Raw genomic sequence first — 26,734 nt, 5'->3', positions numbered from 1 at the left:
AAATCTTTATTTTGAGTTAATTACAGGTTCAGAGGTAATATAGATCGCTTTGTTTGAGCTTCAACAAATTCTTCAGTCGCGTTAGGGGACAACACTTCATATGCGACCGTTTGGGTTTATTTTGGTGTTGTCCCCTAACGCAGTGTTCGTAGCGGTCGTGAAAAAAATTTCCTAAAAACTTGAAAATCTAAGTATACAGTATTGTTCTGTGACTATTGATGATCAAATTTGTAGAACAAATAGATGCTCTAAAGTTTAAGACAGAGCAGGTTTTTTGATAAATACAAGTGTAGGTTGGAAAATCTTCTTTTTGCGCTGTTGTCCCCTAACGCGACATTTTCACCTCTCAGAATGAAAGGACAACCTGAAAAACATCAAACCCATAACATTAACGTTGTGTTAGGATTTTTAAAGTATTCAATTAAGTTTTTTGAGCGTACATCGTAGGATTTTTCAAACGACGAGCTGTTAACAGTTGCATGACGCGTGCAAACGTTGTCCCCTAACGCTGGAATGTGTCTGTAGTGCCACGCAATCTTCTATTGACCGCACAATGAGAAATAGTTTGAGATCATCAGCGTATATAAGTTTACACCCTGGAGGTATAACATAGCAAACGTCATTGAAGAACAACGAAAAAAGCAACGGTCCTAGATTGCTCCCTTGAGGCACTCCCGACAAGTTAATGAAGCTGTATGACTCGCTATTTCCTAATTTTACAGATAGAGAACGATTTACGAGATATGATTTAAGCCACCCTGTGAAATTTGACGAAGCGCCCAGCCGCTTTATCTTTGCCAGTAGAAGAGAGTGATCTACACGATCGAATGCAGCCTTGAGATCCGTGTATACCGTATCGACCTGAGATGCAACTTCAATATTTTTAATACAGAGCGAAGTGAATTGGGCTAGATTAGTAGTTGTCGATCTGCCTGAAAAAAAGTCATGTTGATCCTTCGATATGTATGCTTTGGTCTCACGAAACAGCACGTTTCCTACTAATATCTCAAATAACTTTGATCCAGCGCAGAGTGAGGTTATGCCACGATAGTTCGCAACATTTTGCTTATCACCTTTTTTAAAAACGGGAAACATAACTGATTTTTTCCAACACACGGGAAACGCCGATTGCAACAGTGATTGATTGAAAATTAGCCTTAAAGGCGTACACAATGCTCTTGCGCATCTTTTCAGTATAAGTTCAGTTTGGCCAGCGATTAGCGAATGTGGCAAATATTCAGTTCTTCACCACGTCTGGAACAGCGAACGGACAAATCTACTTGGAAGCAAAAGTGACTTCTGAACTTCTTGAGGTCTCACGAAGATAATGCTTTCTTAGCCGGATTTAGTATCTTTCACTATCTTCACCATTCACGTCTTAGACTGATACAAAAACCATAATGTTATTTTTCTTCTACACTTCCCCCTACAAAAAAGTATTAGACCGTCACGAAGGCGAGAAGCTCCAAAAAAAAATTAAAAATTCCTTTGTGAAAGTGTAATTGAAATAGTCTTCACCAATCGACCCTACCTTTACCCTAAATCTGATTATAAGAGTCAAGGTAAATGTGCGTGCCTTTCAGGATAGGTATGTGAAGAACCTCGAGCATGTGGTGCCCTATATTGTGCGTACATTTTTACCTTTCTCAATAAAAAGGTATTGCAATTGCTCTGAAAACCGATATGTCACCATTCGATTCAGTTCGTCGAGTTCGGCAAATGAGTCGGAAAGCTGGCTGTGAGTCGAGACTTGGTGCTCCTCCCCTACGAAGACAACCTGGGCGGCAAACTTCAGACTGTCTAATTCACCGAGCCCTTCGGTTTCCTTGTGCCAGTTAGCACCGCCACTCCCTTCTCGCACCATTCCGCGCCGTTTACTCGTTGAGCACCAGACTTGTTCGCGAACTACTCGGTCTAGTCCCCGACGATGGACCTAGCCTACTCCGACGGAGAATTCCCCGGCGAGAGAAGTTCTCCCGAAACCGAGCCAACCAACCAGGTGTCGAGGTCAGTTCGGCGATTCCGGTGGAGCAGGGCGTCCGGTTCGCTGATGCCCCGACGACCTGCGACTGGTGGTATCTTGTCGCGGTCTACTCAGTCTAGTCCCCGGCAGTGAATCTAGCTTACGCCGACGGAGAGTTCCCCGGCGAAGGAAGCTCTCCCGATACCGATTCTTCTTTTGTTTTAGCACAACAATTTCTTGAGCCCTTTGGCTTCCTCTCGTTCCGTTTCGCTCTACTTTCCCGATGAGCCATTCAGCTCCCGCCCTCACTTGTTCGCGAACTACTCAGTCTAGTCCCCAACAATGGATCTAGCCTATTCTCCTGCAACCGAACGGTAGATTTCTCCTGATTCCGATGTTCGTTTTTGTGAGCCATTTAGCTCTCCGCGTCGTCCCGATCTACTCGATCTAGTCCCCGGCGGTGGATCTAGCCTACTCAACGGACCATACAGTAGGTGCTGAGGTCTATCCGGCGAATCCGGGTGGAGCGTAACTTCCGGTTCACCAGCGCCCCAGCGACCCACTGCTAGCTCTGCGACGCGGTCTACTCGGTCTAATCCCCGGCGGTGGATCTAGCCTACTCACGAGCTACCCGGTAGGGTGTCGAGATCGGTTCGGCGATTCCGGTGAAGCTTGACGTCCGGTTCACAGGCGCCCCGACGACCCAACTCGGTGCTACGTCACGTACTACTCAACTGGTCCCCGGCGGTGGACCTAGTCTACACAGTTGGAGAGTTCCCCAGCGGCGGAATTTCTCTCGAAATCCGATTTGTGGCTTCTTGTTGGCCTCTTCGCCACTTTCTCTGTAGCTAGGAGAGTATGCTCGAGACCACTCTGTTGACAGCGTCCCAGATATGTTCGTCACGGCACATCTCTTCGACTATATTGTCCACTGTCATATCAGGTATACCCCTACGAACTTCTTCCAACCTAGGGCATTCGAAGACCACGTTTTCCGGTGTCACCTGCACAATCGCACACTCCGGGCAAAGGGGTGACGAAGCATGTCCAAACCGATGCAAGTACTTCCGGAAGCATACTTGCCCGGACAAAAACTGCGTCAAATGGAAGTTCACCTCTCCATGCTTCCTATGTACCCAGGCCGACACATTTGGGATGAGTCGGTGGGTCCACCTTCCTTTCTCCGCGTTGTCCCACTCCTGTTGCCATTTAGCCAACGAGTCCGCTCGGCATTTCTCCGCTGATGGCATTCCACGTCCTCCGCCAGGGTAATGCAGATGGGGATCATCCCGGCGATAACGCATACTGCTTCCGACGATATTGTTCTGTAGGCACTCGCGACTCGTACGGCCATTAGTCGGATTGTCCTGTTTAGCTTTTCACGGTTCCGCTTGGTTTTCTTAGGCGTAATCAACGTGGTTGTTGAAGCTCAACCGGTCGTCGATTATAATTCCCAATTGTTTCAATGCACGCTTCGATGCAATCACGTGCCCTCCGACGTCGATCTGCATCCGTTGAACCGAACCAACAACACTTCCGTCTTGCGGTGAGCTATTTGCAGCTTGACCCCGTTCATCCAGCTCTCGATCGCGTCGATTGTCTCCGTCACCGACACCTCCACTTCTTCAAGTGTCTCACCCATCACCGTTAGTGACACGTCGTCCGCGAAGCCCATGATTTTCACTTTCCTAGGCAGCTGCGTTAAGAGCCCATCGTACATCCCGTTCCAAAGGGTTGGACCGAGAATGGAGCCCTGAGGAATGCCCGCTGTGACACGCAATGACTTCTGCCCTTCGCTCGTCTCGTACAGCAGCACTCTGCTCTGAAAGTAGCTCTTCAGGATCTGGCATAGATAGTCGGGAACCCTCATTCTACGCAGCGCTGCAGCGATGGCTTCCCAGCTGGCACTGTAGAACGCGTTCTTCACATCCATCGTGACCTCAGCGCAGTATCGATCTCCTTTTCGCTTCTGTTTAGATGACTTCTCAGCACTCTCGAGCACTATCCGAATTGCATCCACTGTCGATGCTCCTTTGCGGAAACCGAACTGCATCTTGGACAGTCCGCGCTCACCTTCCGTGAATTTCGTCAACCTGTTAAGAATGATCCTTTCCAGGAGTTTTCCGAGTGTATCCAGCAGGCATATGGGCCTGTACGAGGTCGGGTCGCCAGGTGGCTTCCCTGGCTTTGGCAGTAACACCAACTTCTGAACCTTCCACATTTCGGGGAAGTTGCCTTCATTTAGGCACTTCTGCAGCACTATCCTGAAAATGTCCGAATATGCCAGGATCGCAGGTTTCAGTACCACGTTTGGTATTCCATCCGGATTTATGTGTGTGTGTGTGTGTGTGTGTGTGTAAGTGCGTCTGTGTGTGTACGTGAACACAATCTCACTCACTTTTCTCAGAGATGGCTGAACCGATTGTCACAAACTTAGTCTCAAATGAAAGGTGCAACGTTCCCGTTGCTATTGAATTTCTAATAGATCCGACTTCTGGTTCCGGAATTACAGAATGATGAGTACGATCACACAGAAAATGTCGATTTTAACAAATTCTGCAATGGAGGCGAAAATTTTTCCAAAATGTGGCCACATCTGCTTAGATTTGTAGTACTAGCTCACTAACATCCATTAAAAGTCTCTTTGGTCACAACGGCCACCATCACCGGTTTCAGAAGCCCCGGCGGAAGTATCCAAATTCAGAATAGCAGTCACATCGGTTTCTCAAAGATGGCTTGACCGATTCGACCAAATGAAAGGTGTTTTATCCCCGTAAATTGTTATTAAATTTCATCCCGATCCAACTTCCGTTTCCGGACTTATGGGTTGTGGCGTGCGGTCACAATGCAAATTCCGATTCAAACCGATGCTCCGATGAAAGCAAAAAAGGTAAAAATTTCGCTAAAATGTCTCTCAATCAACTTATATGTGCAGTTCTAGGTCACTGACGGCCAACCGAACTTTCGTTGACTACAATGACCACCATAAACGGTTCCGAGAGTGCCCGGGAAAAGCGGCCATTTGTAAAAATTAACAAACTCACATCAGTTTCCCGGAAATGGTTGGGCCGATTTCCACAGAATTAGTCCCAAATAATAGCTATATTATCCCCATAGATTTCTATAACATTTCGTACGGATCGCTTTAGATTGGTGTAAAATTACACGTTATGGAGTATGAACGAAGATATTTTCACTAGTTTGGATAACATTCAAATACTGGACATTTAACCCGCCCTACTCCATTATTCCTACTCAGGTACTCAAACAACGTCTCACAATTAAGAAGGTCAGATCACACCGACCTTTGTCACTATCGGTCACATCGGTCAGAAGTACTAATAACTTTTTGGGATCTATTCAAACCAACTTCCGTTTTTCGACCGTCCTTGGACATTTACACCGATACCTATTAGGATGGAAATCCGACTTCGTGTTTTTTCACACATTTTTTCCCACAGGGTGGCATGGAGTAGAAATGGCTGCGTGATACTGGGGATCATTTTTGATCATGCTACTCTACAAGAGCTAATACCTGTTGAATAATAGGGGCCCCTTAGCTCAGTAGTGCTCAGGGACCCCGAGCAAAAAGTTCAACAATATAATAAATAGGTCTACGAATTTGCTTATGAATTCGATACACAAATGAGTATTTTCTCACAACAAATGTTGTGCTATAGCTGTATTTCGACAGGCAACAGTCGCAGCATGTATCGATTACCTTTCAAAACTCGATGGAAGTGGGTTCATCGCAAAAGCAACAGTATCCTGCTCTTCACTATGCACACATTATTGGACCTTGATAAGTTCCCCGAATTACAATGCGTATCCTGTGACAACCGCCAATCACCGCTAGTGTTGATTTTTTTTACATTAGAAATGTAGGTCAAAAGTCACAACACAATTTAGGGTGAGGTAAACAAAAATGAGATACTCTCAGTTACCCAACCTGTCAATTACAAACAGGAAATAAATTATCGCTCTAAATGCAGTCGTAATACAGTACAAGTTTATATACTATCCGAAACCCCATCTCCTGTGAGTTTAAAGTGTGTCAATGAGTTTATAGTTGGAAGTTTCCTCGTAAAATGCAATCACGGAAAAAAGTTCTGATTAGTTTGTTTATCTCTGATGGTAGAGAAATTAGTTTTTCCTTACTGTTGATGTACGTGAGAATTGAATATGTTTCTATTTCCGACGTAGAGCAAGGGTAAGTCCTAGTCAGCATATTCGATTCGAGAATAATTGGCATTTGTGGTTATTGCACTGGCTGTGTGCGATTTATTATTGTGAGTGCAATAAATGGAGCAACTGCTGTCACAGCTAGTATGGAGAAACCCGCCGCATAAGCGTAGGATTTGACAACGTTATTTCAATATTACCATGTACATACCTACCCGATTAGAATGTCATGGCAAATAGTATCAGAACAATATCTCTCTCTCATATCTGTTAGAATTTTTTGTTATTTTATCTACTAAGTAAATTGTCTTATAAAACATTTTTTTGAAAAAAAAAAAGATCTTTGTGTGATAAATCTGTTATTTCGTTTTGATCGGGTAGTGTTTATCTATGGCGTGTATTCACAGTTTCCTCTACTTCACTGAAAACTATTTTAAATCAAGAGACTATAGTACCGTTCAAGCTAAGAACCGCCAATTACAACATTCCATATCAGTTCCAACTGTCTATATGAGTGTATATTATGACGATTTGCCACTTTGAACACCGAGCGCAGGCGTTCAGCACAAGCGGACTAATCAAAATTAAATAACAGAGTTGTTAACCAAATGAAATTTTCACATCAGTTATAAAAGAAATCTCTTAAGAAGTTAAATTAAGAAAAAATATAACATAATTAATGGGCGATAACACTTTGATATTTGTTTGTTATGATATTCTGATCGAGACTGGCTAACAGTTTATCGGCGTAAATAGTTCAAAACTGTAGCACGAATTTCTTGCAATAATTTATTGGTACTTGATTTATTGATCGTCATTAAAATAGGCTTGCGGATATATAAATCTCAGATATTGCAATTTGAAAATTTAACTTGTTAATTTGACTTAAGCATGCGCGAGCGTAATTAATTTCTATCACCTATTTTTCTCGGCACTAATTTTAAAGCCTCTAATAAACGAATCCGTACCAATACCGAGTAAAGATTATCTATGGTAAATAAAACCCGGCTAATCCCAATAATCATCACATTATTTGTTTTATTTCTAAAAATAAGCACGATATTGAAATTGGCGTGAAAAGCAAAGCTACAATTCAAATCAAGCACTTTTCATCGTACTCTAAATAATTAATATGTTAAAAAAAGATAATGAATAAATATACTAAGATAAATTGGGAAATTCGGCCAAATTGAATTTCTTATCACCCCTTTTTTCAAATCACGCAGACATTCAGCTTGGAATATCTATTTATAACTGTAACTTTCATCACTGAAATTGTAAATTATAAACTTTATTTTTGGCAGACCCCCTCTCCTAGCATACGAGCTCAGTCCTTGCCATTCAACCCCAAGGTAAGGCGCGTTCTGATGGTGCCAAAGCAAAATACCACCTAGCGTTTGCCGACAACACTAATAAACATGTAGGCAGTACGTTAGGTACCTACCTAGAATGCCGTTTGTGCAATGATTTCTCATTTTCTTCATTTGTTTTGTTCCATTTTGCGCGAATGCCACTACCACGTGCATAGTCCCCACGGCATTCTGGCAATCAAACGGACGCGGGCGGTTAGTTCAGCCAACCTGCCAACCCAGGACACGGGCAGACCTGTATCCTAGACATTCGATTGTTAGATAAATCGATACTCAACAGTTCCTTTTTCCTGCATTCCTGGGGTTTGCGATTTTCACGTTCCTATGCAGGACGTGCTGGAATCTTTTTTTTCTCAGGCAAATATTAGGTTTTATTTGAGCGATAGTTAGCATCTTAGTGGTGTTCGAATGGGATGCAGTAGAAATTAATTGGATTATAAAGTAAGGCTCTTTACTATAAGCAATAACTTACCGTTCGAAACTATTCACGCAATCAGATGTTCTCAATCCGAAATCACTCCAAAATCCAATGTTAATCCTGGGTAAGATTTGGCAAAAGCACTACCTAATCCAACTTGTTTAAACAGATGCTACGAATTTAGAAACCAACGTCCAACTCTTTCGCTGAATTCTTCACTGATGACACGTTTTAACACAGCACACTTGGCAACTAACTTCTATCTACGATTGCGAAAAACTACAAACTAGTCGTTTCCACAGTTAGTGGTAATTCAACTCGCACCAAAACTGAACTAAAAAGTTTCGAAACGCACGAAACATGCGACAAAAAAAACTAAAACTAGATGACAAACTCCTTTCTGCTATTCGCCTCGCGCACCACAAACTTACTGCACACAGAACAAACAGGACGGTATGGTACTAGTACTAAACTCGTTTTTTTCGCGGATCAGAATGGCACTTGTTTTCGGATTGACGGTTCGTTTACTAATGAAACGCCGCCCGACCAGTTCGCTGTTATTTAATGCGACCTGAGTCTGAGCCTGGTAGCAGACTGGATCTGGCTTGTGGTGCCTTTTCTGTTCTTCGCTGTATTTTTGTTTTTGTTTCGCGAGCCGCCTTCAATCAACGAACAACCGCTGGAATATCGTGTCGCAGAAGCGAGTGGTGCTAACGGGTAGGGATGCCGTGAGCAAGAATTTGGATGGTGTTTGTAAGGGGGCTTTACTACTGTGGTTCAGTTAATTTGCCGGACAGATCGATTATTAAAACGCAGCTAAGGTGCATTTACCTAGAATTTCGGTTTTTTGGTAAACACAACGAAACAACACGGAATCAACAAAATAATCTTATGGGCATTTCTTTTCAAATTTCACTTATGCTGTCGCTGATCTATTGCTGTCGTTTAATGTTGGACAAAGAAAGGGTAAAATTCGCAAACGAAAAAAGCAGTTTTTTTCCACACCGTATGTCAGATCTTCATAAAAATCAATCAGCAGTACTGTAACAACATACGCTGATTGATTTTTATGAAGATCTGACAAACGGTGTGGAAAAAAACTGCTTTTTTCGTTCACGCAGAAAAAAGATTTGTAGGTTCAATAAAATTATGCATTAAATTCAATAAATTAAATTATTGGTCGGGAGACAATAAAATTATTTATTGAATTCAATAAAATTCATTTATTGTTTCAATAAAACAAAATTATCGTTCCGTTTTTCAATAATTATTTTATTAAATTAAAAGAAAATTATTGATACTAAAAATTTATTTATTGAAAGCAAAAATTTGTTGTTCTAATAAAAAATATTTTCAAACCAATAAGTTTGTTTGTTAAAGCGATAAACAATAAATGATTGGATTCAATAACACATATTTTTGGTTTAAATATTCTAATTTTTTCTGCGTGTTTGCGAATTTTGCGCATTCTCTGTCCAACCTTAAGGAAAGTGGTTCTTTCTGACCGGCTGGAAAATCAACGGGGCGCGTTCTTTATAGGTTTTCTGTTTGATAGTCCGGCCGCGGTCCAGGTTGGGAGAAGCACTTGGCTTTTTTGCTAGAAACTGTGCAAAATATCGTCGAATCGTCTACTTACCGTAAACGATCTCTTAGTGATCTTTCCAAGGAAATACTATATCCAGTATGCTTCGATCTCAGTTTTTCGGCTCCATAGTCGATAGCTGCTCCATAAAATGGCTGTAATGTGGCCCTCCCAGAAAAAAGCCAAACAATTGAAATTCATCAGATTTAATCTGAGTAATTAAAATTTTGGAATGTTGTCAGACTTATTTTCAATGCATATTGCGCACTTCCCGCCAACCTGGACTCCGCACTTTCAAAGTGCGAGTGATCAAACTGCTATTGAAAACTGCGAGCTGTCAAAACACATGTAGGGTGATGTGCCTATTATGGCAGTAGAGCCTATTGTGACCCTATTTCGTACCCCTTGGTTTCGAACCAAGCATATGAGATAATGACACTATCGATTTGGCTAAAGCAGGTGAGAAAAAATAAGCTCAAGTTATATTCTTTATTTGTTGTGCACATATGTATTTAGAACTATCCTCTAAATCCAACTTTTAATTAAAACAAAATCACCTTATTGAAATATCTACTAATCCGCCTCACTCACGTAGTGAACCGAAACTGGATGCAACGGCGCTTAGCAAAATAAACACTTACGAGCCAGCATTTACCGCCTCATATCTCGTTATTCCAGCACAAATATACAAAACATTGCACTGATACTTACCTTTATTTTAGTTGGAGAATCTTTTTACGATAATTTCACTTTAAAATCACTCGTCAAACACTACAATAGGCCTAGTGTTATAATAGGATAAAACTAAATACGGGGGTTTCTATTATTGGCACGTTTTGCTGATACACTACCACAATCAAAACCAACTTTTTGTATCCATCATACAGAAAAGAATCACCAGTGCGGCCAAACCAAAACATAAACTTGTAAATATAATGTAATGCAATTTCAGGTATAAGTAATCAATTACTTCAAGTTATTCAACTAATTGTTGATTGCACATATTTTATTTTCATCTGCACATACAATTCGGATCGGGAGAAAACAATGTGTGATGTGAAACTTGTCATTCCAGTTGCTAACCTTCGAATGTTTTTTTCTGCGTGCGCAATTCTGGGCGCTCTTCTACTAACAGCTGATGAGTTTCATTGATGTGCGTGATGTTTACGTTTGTTTTGATCGGCTGAAAAAAGCAGAATGATTCGTTTTACAAATCACACGTTGGCGTCCATGATCTGGATACCTAGTTAGAATCGACGCAAATGGAATATGAGGCATTGCGTTTCAACTAGATTGTTTTTCGATGAGGTGGAAATTGGCACACCCATGAGGCGATAATTGGATCGTTGAGGTGGGAATAGATGCACAGAATGGAACATTTATTTTCATTTATGCTAAATATTGAGGCAATGCTGCTAAATAAGCATTATATAGATGTTTAAGAAACAGTACACTGATACTTTATGCTGAGAAAGGTTATAGATAATATGGCTTCTTTTAAAGTTGTTCAAAAAATAGTGCGACCCTCTCCCTAATGGTGCCAAAATAGGCTCATCACCCTACTTCAAGTGATAGAGATCGTACTTTCATAGACAGACCAGTCGAAGTAACCAGTCTATGATAAGAAATTAATAGAAAAATAGTAAATGCGCATTGCGGATAGAATCCAGTTTTTAGTGCGACAAGCAATATTTTACCCAATTCATCGTTAAAGCACAGACTATAACAGACATAACACTATGAGGGAATTCCCACAAAAAACATCGATCCGGCAATTTTCCCAGAACACTAGCTCCACCTTTTATTCACAGTCCCAAACACTCATTTGCTAATGAGTTACCCCTCAGGTTTGGGAACAATTTTTCACTAGTGGTCTATCCCCCATATGCTTGTTCATGTCAGTAGTGCCATAATTTCAAATGTGGCCACAGTCCCAACTACAAATATATTTAAAATGACCGTTAAAGCGGGCGAAGCATTGTTTTCGAGTGTTATGTCTGTTAGTCTGTGGTTAAAGTAGGAAGTAGATATTTGTCCAAAATACGCATAAGTTTCAACAAAATCAGAGCGCATCACTACGAGTTAAGGGTGGGCGAAACACACTTCAGCAAATGGCGGTACGAAACGAATCGAACCTTTCTTATATTATTTCAAGCGATACGAAACGAACCGAATTTTGTGTTGAAAATGTTGTTCGCAAAACGAAATTTTATTTTTGACGAACTTTTGCGAACAATTTCGAAATTGTTTCATAACTCATAAGACTTATATTTTGCATACAAAATACAGAAAATTCGTTTAAAATTCATTGTTAGAAATCAGGAAATTTATTTAGTACTTGTTTATTTGTGGTTACTGTTATCAATAGTTATCAATCACTATCCATTTGAGCCGTTTCTTCGTCTTCGTCTATGTCGCAAACTTTTAAATTTTTCTAGCTCTTGGAAGTCAGACAGTTTCTAGTATTATCCTTATTTTCTTTGTTGCGTTCTAGCTGAATCTTGTCCTTTAATGCCCATTTAATGTTAACTTATCGTAATTTTCATGTATGTACAGCAATTGTTCTAGGTGATGCAGATCTAAACTGGTTCTTTGTTGGGTTACAATATGCCCACTTGTAGAAAATAGTCTTTCCGATGATGTGCTGCTGGCGGGAATACAAAAAAAACTTTTCTAGCTATTTCACTTAACATTGGAAGATGAGATGTCATACTCTTCCACCATTCTAATATATCAGGTGTGACTGATTCATCTTCAGGAATTTTATTCAAATAACGCTCTATTTCCGACTCAAGTGCTGATTTTGTAAGTGCTGGAGTGATTGGTGAATCTTCCATGATTGCATTCTTAGCTCCTCCTCCCAAGGAGTCTTTGTTGCCACTTGATGATTCAAATGAGTCAGTTGTGAACCAGTTCCTCCTTGTTCTGTAAGTTGCATTTCAAACTCACTCCATGAAACATGTTCATGAACTAGACGATAAATAACAGTATCAAAAACAGAGCTATCCTTGCCTTGTTTCATCAATCGTCCCTTGAACTTGGGATGAAGTAGATTTGCTAAACAGTACTTGAAAAAGTAATCTAATCAGTATTTTAATTATTTTATAAATGTTTTTCATCCTACCTCGTAATTCCCTTTGCCGCCGTTTGGCAATCGTTCTTGGAGATACTTGTTGAAATCCTTACAGAACTGCTTAGTGTAATCGGAAGCATGTCGATATTTATTTTCAATGTTACCAAGAGTAGCCAGATGTAGCATAACTAAATGAAGAGTTGGTTTTAAATCTACCGAAAATACTTCTGAGGCATATCTGATGTCTGATAGAGGTTGCATGCTTTCTTCCATCGCCTTGAACTGTGTGTTCGTAGGTATCTTCAATGTCAAGTCAGTTTTTTTATCCTGTGATTTGATTTTGATAAGCGGTTTTTTAAGATCTGTTATTGACTGTAGTCAAAAAAATAGTGAATTTCATCTGGTTGCGACAGGCTGAATATTTTTTTTGAAATGCACTGAGAATGAAAATATGAAATAATGTACCGTACAAGACCCATCTACCGATCAATTAACAGCGATTTCTACTTCCAACGCTCTTTAAAAAACAATGCTAAAAGGCATTTCAATTCGATCTTCGTTTAGCTTCAACTAGAATATTTAATCAACTATCAAGAAAAAATACACAAATTTGTAAATGAATTGGCAGACAGTGCAAAATAGCCGAAAAGCCCAACCATTCTAATTCACTACAAGTAATAGATATCCATTTGCCGAAAATTCTAGGTTTATAATTTTTTATTACCGACAAATTAGCTCCAAACATGTGTTGCAGACTTAATTCATTCGGTTTGTGTATAATTCACTTAGAAATATTGTCCTTACACAGTTTTATTAACAGTTGGCTTTGAATTAAGAGAAAAAAGCGGTAAAATGGCAACGGATTTAATGCAGCATTCAAATATAATTATTTGGAAAAATATGAAAAGATGAATAATGAAAATGTATATTATATTGATGTTCTACGTACTATTTCCACATTTCACTTTATTTATAATTTCTAAATTCCGTGCAATATTCGAGTCAAAACAATTTCGCCGTCAAATTGATCGGTAAATGGAGGCCTAGCGGTGGATGGGCTCTGCACGGTAGATGAAAAGAATGTAAAATAGATAATAAAACCTGGTGGGATAGTTTCTTTGCAAGCCCGTTTCAATCTTTGATTCGCAAGTGATGATCTGTGCGTGAAAGATGCCAAGTCTCGACACAATCAATCTATCTATCTCAATCTCTTCAAACGATTTTTTCTTCAAGGCCGTCGTTACAGCATTGTGCAGAATATGATCCAAACATTCTATAGAGGAACCCTGGATATGACAACTTTGTCGCATTGCATTCAGCATAGCACATCAAAATGAGCGTATGTCAACTTTGACATATCTGACGACTGATGGTTACAGTCACTAAATGCATAGGTTGGCGTAGAAATGCAGACAATTTTTAAATGAAAGTGACAAGCAATCGAAAAAATTCGCAACGTTTCGCAAATTTTGCGAAACAGGCAAAAAAATCGAAAAGGGTTGACAATTTTTGCGAATTTGTACGAAATTTGTATTGATATTTCGTTTCGCAAAGTTTGCGAAAAATTTCGTTTCGTTTCGTTTCGAAAATTTGCGAAAAAAAAAGTTTTCGACCATCCTTACTACGAGTGAATAACTGGTTTTTGAAGAACTAGAGCAAGACACGAAACTCTTTCCTATATCATAGTATTTCCTATGATTTTCCGGATATATTCTATATAAACTAAAATAGTAATCAGTTAATTCAGCGTTTTTCATGTCTATTAGCCTATAATCCATAAATCACTCTATTGAACAAATGAACAAATTTTACCCCTGTCACTTTGTTACTCATTCACTGTAGAAACAGCAGTCTCGTTGCTCCTACACTGTAAAGTTGAATTGAGAGAGTCGCAGAAGAATACCGACTGCGGAAAGAGCAAACTCGCAGTCAACTTATCCGAACGCCGGAAACAAATAGTTGGTCACCAGTGATGTCTCGTCATCTACGGGTATGTTAGTCAGTGATCTTGGGTTGATTACATTTTCGACTTCGATCAAGACATTTTGCTGCTTAGCGAAGTATAGGTATGAGTTCTTCTGCATATCGGCCGTTCCCATGCTCCTCTCATATGAACGACCAAAAATAAAAGTCCCGAGGACAGAACGTGCTTTGTAAAACTCGTTTCAAATAAATTAGAATATAAAAACCGGATATAAACTTGAACCACAAAAATCGGACTAGGACTTTCCTTTGTAAGAGTCGGATAAAAAAAACATTCAGTAAAAAAACCGGAAAAAATATATCCGAGTCATAAAAAGTAGTTTTTGTTAGCCGACTTTTAATCTTGAACATCAAGATATACGGATACTCCCACGAGTGATTTATTTATTTTTAACCGATTTTTATACTGGAGGTGTCGTAGAGTTTTACGGGTGAGAACTTTTTAAGTGATTCTTGTGCTGAAGGATTTCTGTCCGTTTTTTTATGCTTGAAGTTTATTTCCGATTTTTATCCAGCTTTTTACATGCCATAATGGCGGTCTAAATTGTTCAGTTCGTAATACGTTTAATTGTCCTTTTTTGACAATAATCGTTTACGCCAGCTTGATAGCAACACCCAGTTGAAAATGTCGGGTGTTCATTGAATAAACAGCCAACGCATTGGACTAACGTAGGATGACTTCCTCTTGCTGGGCGGTTGACGTAAACTATTATTGTCAAAAAAGGCCATTAAACGTATTACGAACAAAACAATTTAGACCGCCATTATGGCACGTAAAAAGCTGGATATTGTAATGTGCTTGAAACAGGTCAACTCTCTTCTGCGAGTTCCGTTCAGGCGAACCATGGTCGCCAGAGCGCTGTTACCGGACTCCAGCGAATTTTCAACAGTGTGGCGATGGCCTTTGATTTCAACCGTACGAGGAATTCGATAAAAGCGAAAATATTAACTATTTTGAAATGTAATTAATTTAAGTAACCACCAAAGGGTCTGTTGGTGAAAGTAATAAACATAAACATAAACATTTCCTCCATTATATTTATCATAACCAGTCATGGAATCGTAGTTTGGACAAATGACAAAGGTGCGATTGCACCGCTAGGTGGGTTAAAACAGGTTTTTCTTAGCTTACTGCAATCATCCCAAAATTTGTAAACCAGAGTAATTGGATAATCGATTGTTTGCAAAAATCGAACACTACTATTAGGTAACCCGTCGTCGTTGTATTAATCACACACATACATTTGATGTGAAATAAATTTCTAATTGATAAATTTCTATTCTTTTAGAATTTTGATGTACGCCACATGGATTTTAAGTTTTCACATGAAATTTACATGACAGATAATTTATTGTGCTGCAACAAATTGCAAAAAACATATATGAAATCAACAGATATAGTAAATATATAGTAAATTTTATCAGTGTAAGCTATGCAAAATTTCGATGCTTAAAAAAAATCAAAGAAGAATTTCTTCAAAGGTTTTCTATGAATAGATAGGCTTCTTATTAAGTCCAAGTTTTGACGTTTTTGACTAATGCGCAATTCAGACAAAGACGGATTCAGTAAGCTTGAGCGAAATTTAAACAGTACTATTGAAAAATCTAAGCTTGCACACTCACTAATTTGTGACTCGCCAGTATAGTGTGATTTCGGGAGAGATGTCGCGTCAGGAGAGATGCCGCACTCTCTACATCTTGTATATGGGGTCACTTTTATATGGTAATTTGATATTGTGAGATTGTCTTTCGAAAAATTACAACACTGGAGATGTAAAATAATCCTTATTATTAATTCACGAAAATTTTATTAATGATTATGTGCATCCAGTTGCATCACGGAGCGTCGAAAAATTTTCAGTACCACATTAAAATTCCGTTTTTTTGAAATAGTTCGATTTTTTTTTGGTAAATCATGTATCGGTTGAATAGCTGGGACCTTCTAGAGGGCATTTTGACCATGAGTGCTGTCATCCATAATTTCAGAGGAAAATGTCGTCGTGCGGCATCTCTCCCCTACATGCCCCGGGATAGATGCCGTATCAAAATTGCGGGTGAGATGCCGCTTATGATGATGAAGGATCCATTGCTAAAAAGTATTTTTTCACTTCGGAATGTCATTAAATGAATATTTTCGTTAGGTATAGGTTCTTAATAAGGTATATCCACAAACTAACGGACATAACACAGTGACATATAGGACTATGGGTCTATTTATCTATATATTTAACCGGGCGATATGGATCTAAGTATTAGTTACTTCGAGTTATTCTTTAAAATTTCAGGCACTAATATTCGTGAACGCGTTGATCTGTAGTGATGTCAATATTGCCATAAAAACGAAAATTTCAACGAATTGATACTTTTCAAAATGAATAAGTTATATAAATTCATTGTTGGGAGAAACAGTCAAACACTGCTTTTAAAGAAACGCTACCAACACGTAGATATATATCGCTCGTACAAACATATAGATAAATAGTGCCCTTAATTAAGTTACTCCAACTTAACCGTTACACAAGGTTGCGAAAGAAAAAAATGTCGAATAAAAAAATGTTTCTAGAAATGGTAGCACCCCCTTAAGAAAAGTGAAGGTGCTAACAGATTTATAGGTGTAATCAAACTTCATGAAACTCAGCTGATGACACTTAACGTTCAACTGAGAACGCCTCAATAAGCGGCCATCTTGGAAAACGAAAAAATCAGCTTTTTCTCACACCGTTGGAAAGATCTTCATGAAAATGAATCAATGTATTAGGGTCATTGGTAGAATATTGCTGATTGATTTTCATGAAGATTTTTTGAACGGTGTGAGAAAACACTGCCTTTTTCGGTTTTGAAAGATGGCCGCTTTTCTAAGCTTTCTCAGTTGAACCTTAATCACAAAAACATCAACGAGAGCTAAAAAATACTAATCTTTCACCATTTTTCAGTTTGTGACCACGGTGCGACCACATCTCACCCGCACATGCGGCATCTCTACCGCAATGACATTTTTAGTGAAATGTTTGTTGAAATTTGATGAATTTTTTTACATGACAAAATTCATTTCACAGTATTTTAGAAACTTGTTGCAATTAATAAAAATGATTTCATTGATTATTGAATGGTTTACTTTGATGCAGGATCGATTTTTAGAAATGTGCGGCATCGCTCCCCAAATTACCCTAGAACATGTTATTTACTGGCAGATATTTTAGAGGTACCAACGGAGATCCGGGATCCCACTAGTCTCTACGGGCAAGAACTTGTCGAAAAATACAGTGGAATCGGGAGTATCTAGTATTCTGGTACATGTGGCACATATACGTTTGGTGTTAAACCGAATCAACGATTTTGTCGGACGTCGAACCCGCCCTAGAATCGTAAGAAGGAAAATCCAAAAAAACAGCTGACCGGAATTGTCGCATGAAATGACGACTTGTAAAATACTTCGTACTGATTTGAGTGATTATACATCAATATATCTCTGTTCGGGTATGTTGAATAGGTTTTAAATGTTCTACTGAGCGACGATCTTTAGATCAACTACGATAATCTGTTGAATTACTGCTTTTATAGAATAGCAGCATTTAAATTTTAACCACGCAATTCCCACAGCTAATATAGCCACATTATTGATATAATCAGAAGCTCGCAAGAGTTTAATCTCGTGTAACACGTTTGACAAATAAGGTGTTATTACGTCGCAACATAGCTTTCGAGTTTTTCGTATTTTTTAATCTCTTACAGCACGACAAAGTGCCAAAGTTGCAGAGCGGACATGTCAATTGAAATTGTGATGTCAATTATACGCTATAAAAATCTGGGTAGCTCGCAATACAAATCGAATATTTTGCTCACGCTAGTAATTATTTTCCACGTCGAATTCTGAGTCCAGCACAGTCACTAGTCGACCGTTAGCACCATACAGGTAAGTATGGTGAAACCACACTCACAGAGCAGTTCAAAAGTGGGCGCGCTGAATCAACGATTCTGCAAGTTGACGCGTCGCGTTCGTGCTTCGTTTCTCTATTTATGGTTCGATTCGGGCGGATTCTCTCGTGCTTTTCCAGTCGCCGGTTTGTTTTGATCGTTACTTTTGATGTTCATTAACTAGCCTGGTGTTGTGGTACAGCTTTTTTGCGGTTGTTCTGGATATGGTGTTCATCGCGTGTAGCAATTTCATCGATTGTCGAGCAAACGAATGAATCATGAGGGTGACATGAATTCATTCTATCGAAGCCAACATTGACACTATAGGTTTGTTCCAGTACACGGAAATCACTCCGGAGTAAACAGGAGCAAAAAATCTTTGCTCCTTTTTACTCCGGTTTGCTACCAGACGAAGAAAAAAGAGAAAAAGAGAGTACAGGAACGATTTTCTCCGGAGTACTTCCAGTTTCTCCTGGTACTGGAACAGACCTTATAAAAGTAAATTGATTTTTCAAGGTAGACATTTCTTAGCTATCCTAATTAGAGCAGCTGAAATGATCAATTGGATCTCTGTACTTAAATTGATTTGAGAATTGAATCTAGCATTCATTATTTTTCTGTCGTCAAAGCAATTGGGTAAAAATGATGTCGCCTCTTGGCAAACTCAGTCAGTAAGCTCGAGTAAACGTATGGGATTGTAAAGTCCTTAGAAGATTGTTACACTATTTTAAACACGCATTATTTTGAACAAAACCTTTATAAGGATCGTGTGGCATTAGGCGGTTTGACCCACTAAGTATCTGATTATTTGTCTTAAGATATATTTTAGTGATTGGTATCTTTCCATTCAATTTCAATGTTCTCTAGAAATCGTAATTTTATCCATTTAGTTCATACTGTTGCTCTCATTCCTTCACTCGATTGCAATTATAATAATAATAATAATAATAATAAGAAACTCACGCGAATTATTATCCAAAAGTACACCTGGACCCAATCAACCAAGTTCGTCAACCTCCTTAATGTTAATTTGCAAAGTCCTTCACATCTAAGCGAATACTTTATTCACATACAGTGAAAACATTGGTTGCCAGTGATTTGTTACACCCACCTATCTATCGGCATGGTGAGAAATTTATGAAGATACAAAAAACTTAACAGTTTACTACCTGAAAGTGAAACAACCCTCCCAAAATTAAATACAGGAACTGCTTCGTACTATTTCTCTCCTCGTCATTGGCTCCAACCACACACAATTTAAAACTAACAGTACAATAAAATTCATTCACCGCCATCCACCACGCACCGCCACTGGTGTTGCTCACGGAAACGGGTTTACCAGATCGAATAAGTTCGTCATCCGCGAAGTCCGCGTGGGAGTATCACGTTTCTAATAAGAGGCAAGCGATTAATCCGGTGTGCGCCTACTGCCAAACGATTCGCAATTAACCCCACAGATCGAAGCACCACCGCCCCAAAACCGGCAGATTTAATGCCAAGTCCGAAAACTTCCTTATAGTTTTACTAGACGACTTCGATTGAATTGAACCTCTCGAACGATGCAGCAGTTTGTCCAACTACCTACTGGAGAGGAACAATGTTTTTGGCGCCTTTTTAGGCGATCACTTGAAAAATTGACCACCACACCATTCATTCGCAAAGTTGTGGATTGTTGAATTTCAGCTGAGTAAGCAAACAAAAGTTGAAATAGAGACCTTCCACGTGTATATGGAACTGCCCCCGCATCACAATCTGCAGCTGAAGGGGTTGCAGGGTAATTTAAAATCATCATCATTCGTGATCTGCCCCTTGTGGAGCCCGAGTGGAAGATGTGCCGAGTCCGTTTTTGGTGGTGAAGTGGTGAAATTTGATTTTGTTTCTTCATTTATGGTTTGGCGCCCAATATTTCTGGAGCAAATTTAGCATCACCATCTGCAGCGCACTGGTGACCATTTTTTTCGGAATGAAAACAGGTTTAGCCTGTTTTGGACGATTGTTTTGGAAACATGAGAAGCCTCTTGATACTGTTTCCAAAAATGTTAACTCAAACTATTGGTGGTCGAGAAATCTGCATACGGAATCGATAAGCTGGGCAATGAGAAACAAGCGTAGTTAATCTTATGTATGCATAGCTCATTTTCGCTAACGAATTTTCTTCGTAAGCTCAGGTCGCTGTCAGATCAACCTTCCGGCAGTCGCACTAGTGCACTGAGTGCACGCTGCTCTGAAAATCTAGTGAAATCGTCATAGGGCACCAGCGGCTGCTCGTTCAGTGGGCCATAAGCGTGACCTCCAGAGGGTTAGCTGCGAGGACTTCTGTTGAGATGTAAAAGTTGTGTTGTGACACGGGTTTAGATCTCCTATAAGGAATGTTTTTCGCCTTTAAGTTAGTGTGTTCACTTCATAAAAGATGGAGAAGAACACAGTTACCTTTTGAAAAATGGCACTTAATCATACAAAAACATGAATTTGAAACTGCAGTGGCGGTGCTAGAATGGAGCGAAAGGGGCAGACGCCCTGGGCGGCTCAATTTGGGTGCGGCCTTTCCTGCTCAATTGTTAGTAATTCATTAAGTTTCAATAATTTCGATAAAAGTAAAACGCAATTGAAACGTATGAATTTATATTATTTTGTCATCTGTTGGAGATGAAAAAGGTTGGGGGTCGGAGCGACGGATCGACGCACACTTTAAAACTATATTTTATTGCTCAATTTCGAAAAATGTGTCGGAAAGTCGTCTCTGTTCACCTTGCGCATGATTTTAGCGTAACACTTGAAGTTGTGGGAGTATGCAAACTAATTTGTTGGGATTAAACCAGCAAGCGGTGTCGCACATGGCGTTGTATTTGGGAAAAAACTCACCACTCGATTCATTTTCGCATTTGATCAATCAGTATGTCTGGGAATTCGTATTCATCAATTATGAACTATCACAGAGAACAGACATATAAGCTAGAACAAACTTTCCCGAAGAACCTGTGTAAACATTTAAATGAAAATACGTTGAAAATCATCATCGCATACAGGTTCGCATGCTTGAGTCACCATTGAATCCAAGTTTGCACACAAGTCCCGTATAACGATTGCTGGCCGATCGAAGCGCCGACCAGTGAGAACTGACATACAAGTAAAGTTTTCAACTTGTGTAAGAAATTAAACTGTCGCTTTGAAATGACAACAGCAAGTAGCAACTTGCCACTGGTCGGCGCTTCGATCGGCCAGCAATCGTTATACGGGACTTGTGTGCAAACTTGGAAACAATGGTGACTCAAGCATGCGAACCTGTATGCGATGGTGATTTTTAAATGTTTACACAGGTTTTTCAGGAAACTTTGTTCTAGCTTATATGTCTGTTCTCTGTGGTGGTACTATGGCTGATGTAGATCGAATGTATTTTAGAGACTTTCAAATCTATAAACAAGAAATGTACTTGTGAAACGCGCTTGATATTGCCCTGTGAACTTCCTTGCTAGGGGAGATAACCCGATCAGAATGAAATAGCAAGATAGTAACAGAATGCAATTTACGTTACATATTGTGTTATAAAGTTGGTCTCGTTAGTAGTTAAAATAACAGAAAATTATAACAAGTGACAAAGCGCGATATAGTTTAGAAATCTTTTTGTTATGTGTTTCCGTTCGGGAAACGACGACAAATAGTTTAGGGAACCTTGTAGGCAGCTTTCAGCAATATGATTGCTTGAAATTGAAAGTAGCAGCAATCCAGCCTCTTTTTGTAAATGGGATACACTACTCCCTCCATTCAATTATTCGATGATATCTCCTCCTTCCAAATCTTTGAAATTTCCCAGTGGAGTTGGAGTGCTCTAGCGAATCCCGCCTCTTCTTTTTTCGATTAGCTTTTTCGATTAGCTCATTGCCAGCGGCTTAATTATTCCTCAACCATCCGATCATCTTGGACCTCAAATAGATCCGCTGTTGGGAATCTTTAATCGGTTCCGTGCGACTCCTGGTTGAACCTTGCGCTGCTCTCGATGTTTACGTAATTGCCATTTAAATGTTCGCCATAATACTGTTTCCATCTATCGATCACCTCACACTTTTTCATTGGAAGGTTCCCACCAGCAGTGCTACACATGCCGGTTTGTGGTCTGCTCTATCGCATTGTTAAGGTCTTAAGGTAGGCGCTTTGTTCGTTAGAATACGGAGCATTTTTTGTTAAAGACCTTTGTGGCATAATCCTGTGAGGGGTGAAAAAATATAATTCGTACTAGCATCCCTCGAAAGTCTGCGAAATTCACACATCGTTGGCCATTATCGCTCGTACACACAGAAAAAAAATATTGGTAAAAGTAATAGTGTTCCGCTCTTAGCAAAAAACAACCAACGCCAACTATTAGGTTGAAAGTAAAACTTTTAAATTAATCAAGAATAATAATCAAAGTAAAAGTTTTCCTTTTAAGCAAATGAAAAATAGTACTCAAAATAAAAGTTTTATTTTTAATCTAAGACTATACGTTGGTTGTTTTTTGCTAAGAGTGAAAAACTCTTATTTTTACCAACATTTTTTTCTGTATGTAACGGTGAGCAAATGACCGGATCGTTCACCGATTTGTACATGCAGACAAAATCAGTAAGAATAAACAAATTTTGGTTTTAATTAACAATTTTCCTGTTTGATATAGTGATAAACAAGATTCAGGTTTGATTGAATGAATACTGTTGCTTGAAATAACAAACAAATCCATTTGTTTTCCAGCCATAGGGCCCGAAGGGCCCATGTCTTTTCAATCAAATGGAAAAAATATCTTGAAACCTGAATGAAAATGGATACTAGTTTGAAGTCCCTAAAAATCCGTGGCGAAGTTATTCAAAAAATTGAAACATGGGTTCAATTTTCAAAGTCCCAAAGAAGATTGCTTTTCGTCAAGAAAATTTTATTTTTCAAGAGTTTTATTGAGCACTACCAAGGTATCAAGAATATTTTTTTTTTGATTTGCATTTTTGCTTTGACATCAGATCTTGAACTTTCATGCATTTTGAAATCAATTGGCATCGAAATGAAACGTTTGGTCGTTTTGGTTTTGGTCCTTTTAATGGTTAAAAGATCAAATTCGAAAGCAAAAAATTTGCCCTACACAACAAGAAAAACTAAAATCTTCTAGAAGCGCAACGTATGTAATGATAGTCAAATTAAATAAAAATTTGATGTCATTTGGAAAACAAAACAAGAACTGAAACCAAAATAAGATTGCAATTTGATACGGAAATAAAAATATGATTTCTACTTGCTTTTAATTCAAATGTTTGACTTTTCTAGGGAAATGAGATTCTTTTCATCAAAGGATTCTTGTAGACTTTGCCAAATATTCATTCGTTATCGAGCACTCAGTCGAGATAGAAGCCCAACAAACATTTCGTGGTTTTATAAACGTTTTAACAGTTGCTTTATTCAGCTCTAGCTGAACATTGGAAGTATACGTGTAATCATATATCGTTTATTCCACCCTTAAACATCCGGGATTTGGAGAATTTATTCAGCTTGTCTGATTAAGACACATGAAAGAACAATTCTTCAGCACGTATACAGCCTGAAGAAAACCACAGTTCAGCTTTATCAATAAACCTTTTCGTTACCGCTATTCAGCTGAGAGAATTATCATAGGAAAATTGTTAAAAAAGACATTTATTTCAAGTTACACACGCCATCATCAATCTCTTTGGAAGCCATATTCTTTTACTAGTGTTACGTTACAGTTAGAGAAAAATTGTATTACCTTGTTGGATATCATATCACGTACCTGGATCCGAACCAGCAACCTGTTGAATAATAAGCACTTACCTTACTGTCTGCACCAATCTTGCATACATCGAATGCTTAAGATTTCACTGATGTACCGAAAAGTCTAGGCTGCTGAATAGAGTCTGTACAAAGGTTACAGTAGCCTTCTATAGATTTGAGTGAACCTAGTTGGCTTGGGTTCGAATCCCAACCTACGATATTTTTTTTATTTCAATTTTTTTTTATTTAATAATTTTTAGAACATTCGGGAATTTTAAATTAGATATTTTATTTATTTCAAAAATGATGATTATAGTTGTTTTTGTTTCCAAGGTGAGGATTTATGGTTGTCACAAAACATTTAGATAAGTAAAAATGGGTGCATATAACAGCATACATATAAAGTGGTGGTAACTGAATGATGGATTGAAGTCATTTATAATTCTAAGGTGGCAATCTCCTCAATTTATTTCCATTCCCCGCCAAATGATTTTCTTTCCATTGTGATTTTTTTTGGTAAGCGGAAGTCGCTGTTCGAATTCAATAGTTTATTTATATCAATTAAGTTCGCCAGTGTGAATAATCATTTCATTGTACCTTTGTTTGAAAGTCGATGGATAGAAAAAAATCATGGTAACAATGCTGGTGTCAAAGATTTATAGCAACGTTGGAACAAAAAGTTTCTCTTGTGTTCAATATGAGAATATTCATGTTTCACAAGTAAACAGACCGTTTCGAATTAAAAGGTAAATTTACATAAACGAGGGCGCGTGTGGTTTGGTAAGCTTGTACATTGAAAAACTGTAAATCGTGTATTTCCCGTGGTGAAAACTCAGTAGATATAAAAAAACTAAATAAACTTTCTTTATTTCTTTATTCATTTACTGATCTATTGCTCCTTAACTGTAATATATGCAAAACATCTCAATTGGAATATACCTAAATAATAAAAAAAATCCTTCACTTAATAGTAAAAAAATATTGTGTATGTATTGGGACTCGAACCCAGGTCAGTTGCCATTCCTTATGATTTGCTAATCGCGCCAATTTTTGTAGTAGTTACAATTACCTTTGTTAAACACATCATTCAGCTAAAAGTCAAAGGTGGTATAACGGCAAATGTAAAGGTAGAAACAACCTCTTGAAGACATGTAGTGCAGCTTAATGATTAAAGGTAATACTATTGGTAACAGCATCGTTTATTCAACTCGCAATTCAGTCTAATTAAGATGGTTGCATAAAAGTTTTAATATTGTCGCTATTACATTTATTAGCAGTATAGTTCAGCCTAGTTGGAACTGGCGAATACTGGATTTTAAATAGGCTGAATAAACTATTAATGTTGAAATAGTTCAGCGAAAGTTTTATTCAGCTTACATAACCTTTAATCTGCTTTAAATCAACTCGTAGTCTTATAGTTCAGCTCCTAATGTTTGTTGGGAGTCTTTTGTTGTCGGTCCGTACACTCTATAGCGACAAATAGTGCTAATCCGCGTTCAAGGTTATTTCGCACACTCTACGCCTAGTCGAGGTTTCAGTATTTTTCCCTTCTTTTGTGTTTCTGTTTCTGAGTACCGTTAGCCGATCAGTGACAAGTGAATCAGTGTTCTTCTAGTAAGCCGTCTGGATACCGTTACCTACACAAGTTAAGTATTAGTTTACGTTTCCCCTTCTTAGTTCTTTCACTAACGTGCACTGGGCAATAAGCCCGTGCAAAAATGACTTCCCCTGACGGCGGTTCATCTCAAGGTGATATGGACGTCGAAACAAAATCGGCTCCCCGACTCAAAGTATATCCGAGCTCGGCCACCGGGCCATTTGTGATCTTCTTTCGGATCAAAGAAAAAAGTGTTTAAATCTGTTGCAGATTTCTCGGGTTCTGGCGGATCGGTATTTGGCCGTGACAGAGATATCGAAAATTCGCCCTGATAAGCTTCGGGTGGTTGTTAACCGTTTGCCTCAGGCAAACGATATTGCTGGCTACGGGCCCAGGGAGTACAGGGTGTATATTCCAGCTAACAGGGTTGAAGTCAGTGGGGTCGTTTCCGATTCGAGTCTGAATTGCGAGGACCTGCTAAAATATGGGACTGGCTGTTTCAAAGACCCCATGCTTCAGCCAGTCAAAGATCCTGGAGTGCAAACGTTTGTATTCAGCATCAGTCGCAGCTGTCGGGAAGAAAACATACGTCAACTCAGACTCTTATCGGGTGACTTCGCCGTTTCTGCTCTACCCAACTACCTGTTCGCCTCTTTGTTCCGCGGGTCAGGAACTGTACTAATTGCAAGCATTTAGGACACACAGCCTCCCATTGTAGCAATAAAGCCCGTTGTGGGAAATGCGGTGGGAATCATGCGGATGATTCCTGTGGAAAAAACTACAAGGGGCAGCCCTATGGGGTTGCACGAGCTGTAGACGTAGGACTATACTACTTAATGTAAAATATTTATTTTCTTAGTACATTTATAGTAATAATAAATCAAACATATTTCTTACGTATGGTTTATT

General features: G+C 38.9%; 1 protein-coding gene across 4 annotated transcripts in view; it reads right to left on the bottom strand.

Moving 5' to 3' along the window:
* LOC131678815 (uncharacterized) overlaps positions 1-8,477 on the bottom strand; it is a 90,172-nt gene extending 81,695 nt beyond the window's left edge. For all 4 annotated transcript variants that reach the window (XR_009303740.1, XR_009303741.1, XM_058959163.1 and 1 more), the window contains exon 1: positions 7,988-8,477. The gene's annotated coding sequence lies outside the window, so the exon portion shown is untranslated. The remainder of the gene's footprint in view (positions 1-7,987) is intronic.
* Between the last annotated feature and the right edge of the window lie 18,257 nt (positions 8,478-26,734).

The sequence above is a fragment of the Topomyia yanbarensis genome, chromosome 2 (genome assembly GCF_030247195.1).
Source record: "Topomyia yanbarensis strain Yona2022 chromosome 2, ASM3024719v1, whole genome shotgun sequence".
NCBI lineage: Eukaryota > Metazoa > Arthropoda > Insecta > Diptera > Culicidae > Topomyia > Topomyia yanbarensis.
This window is presented reverse-complemented; position numbering and strand designations above follow the sequence as displayed.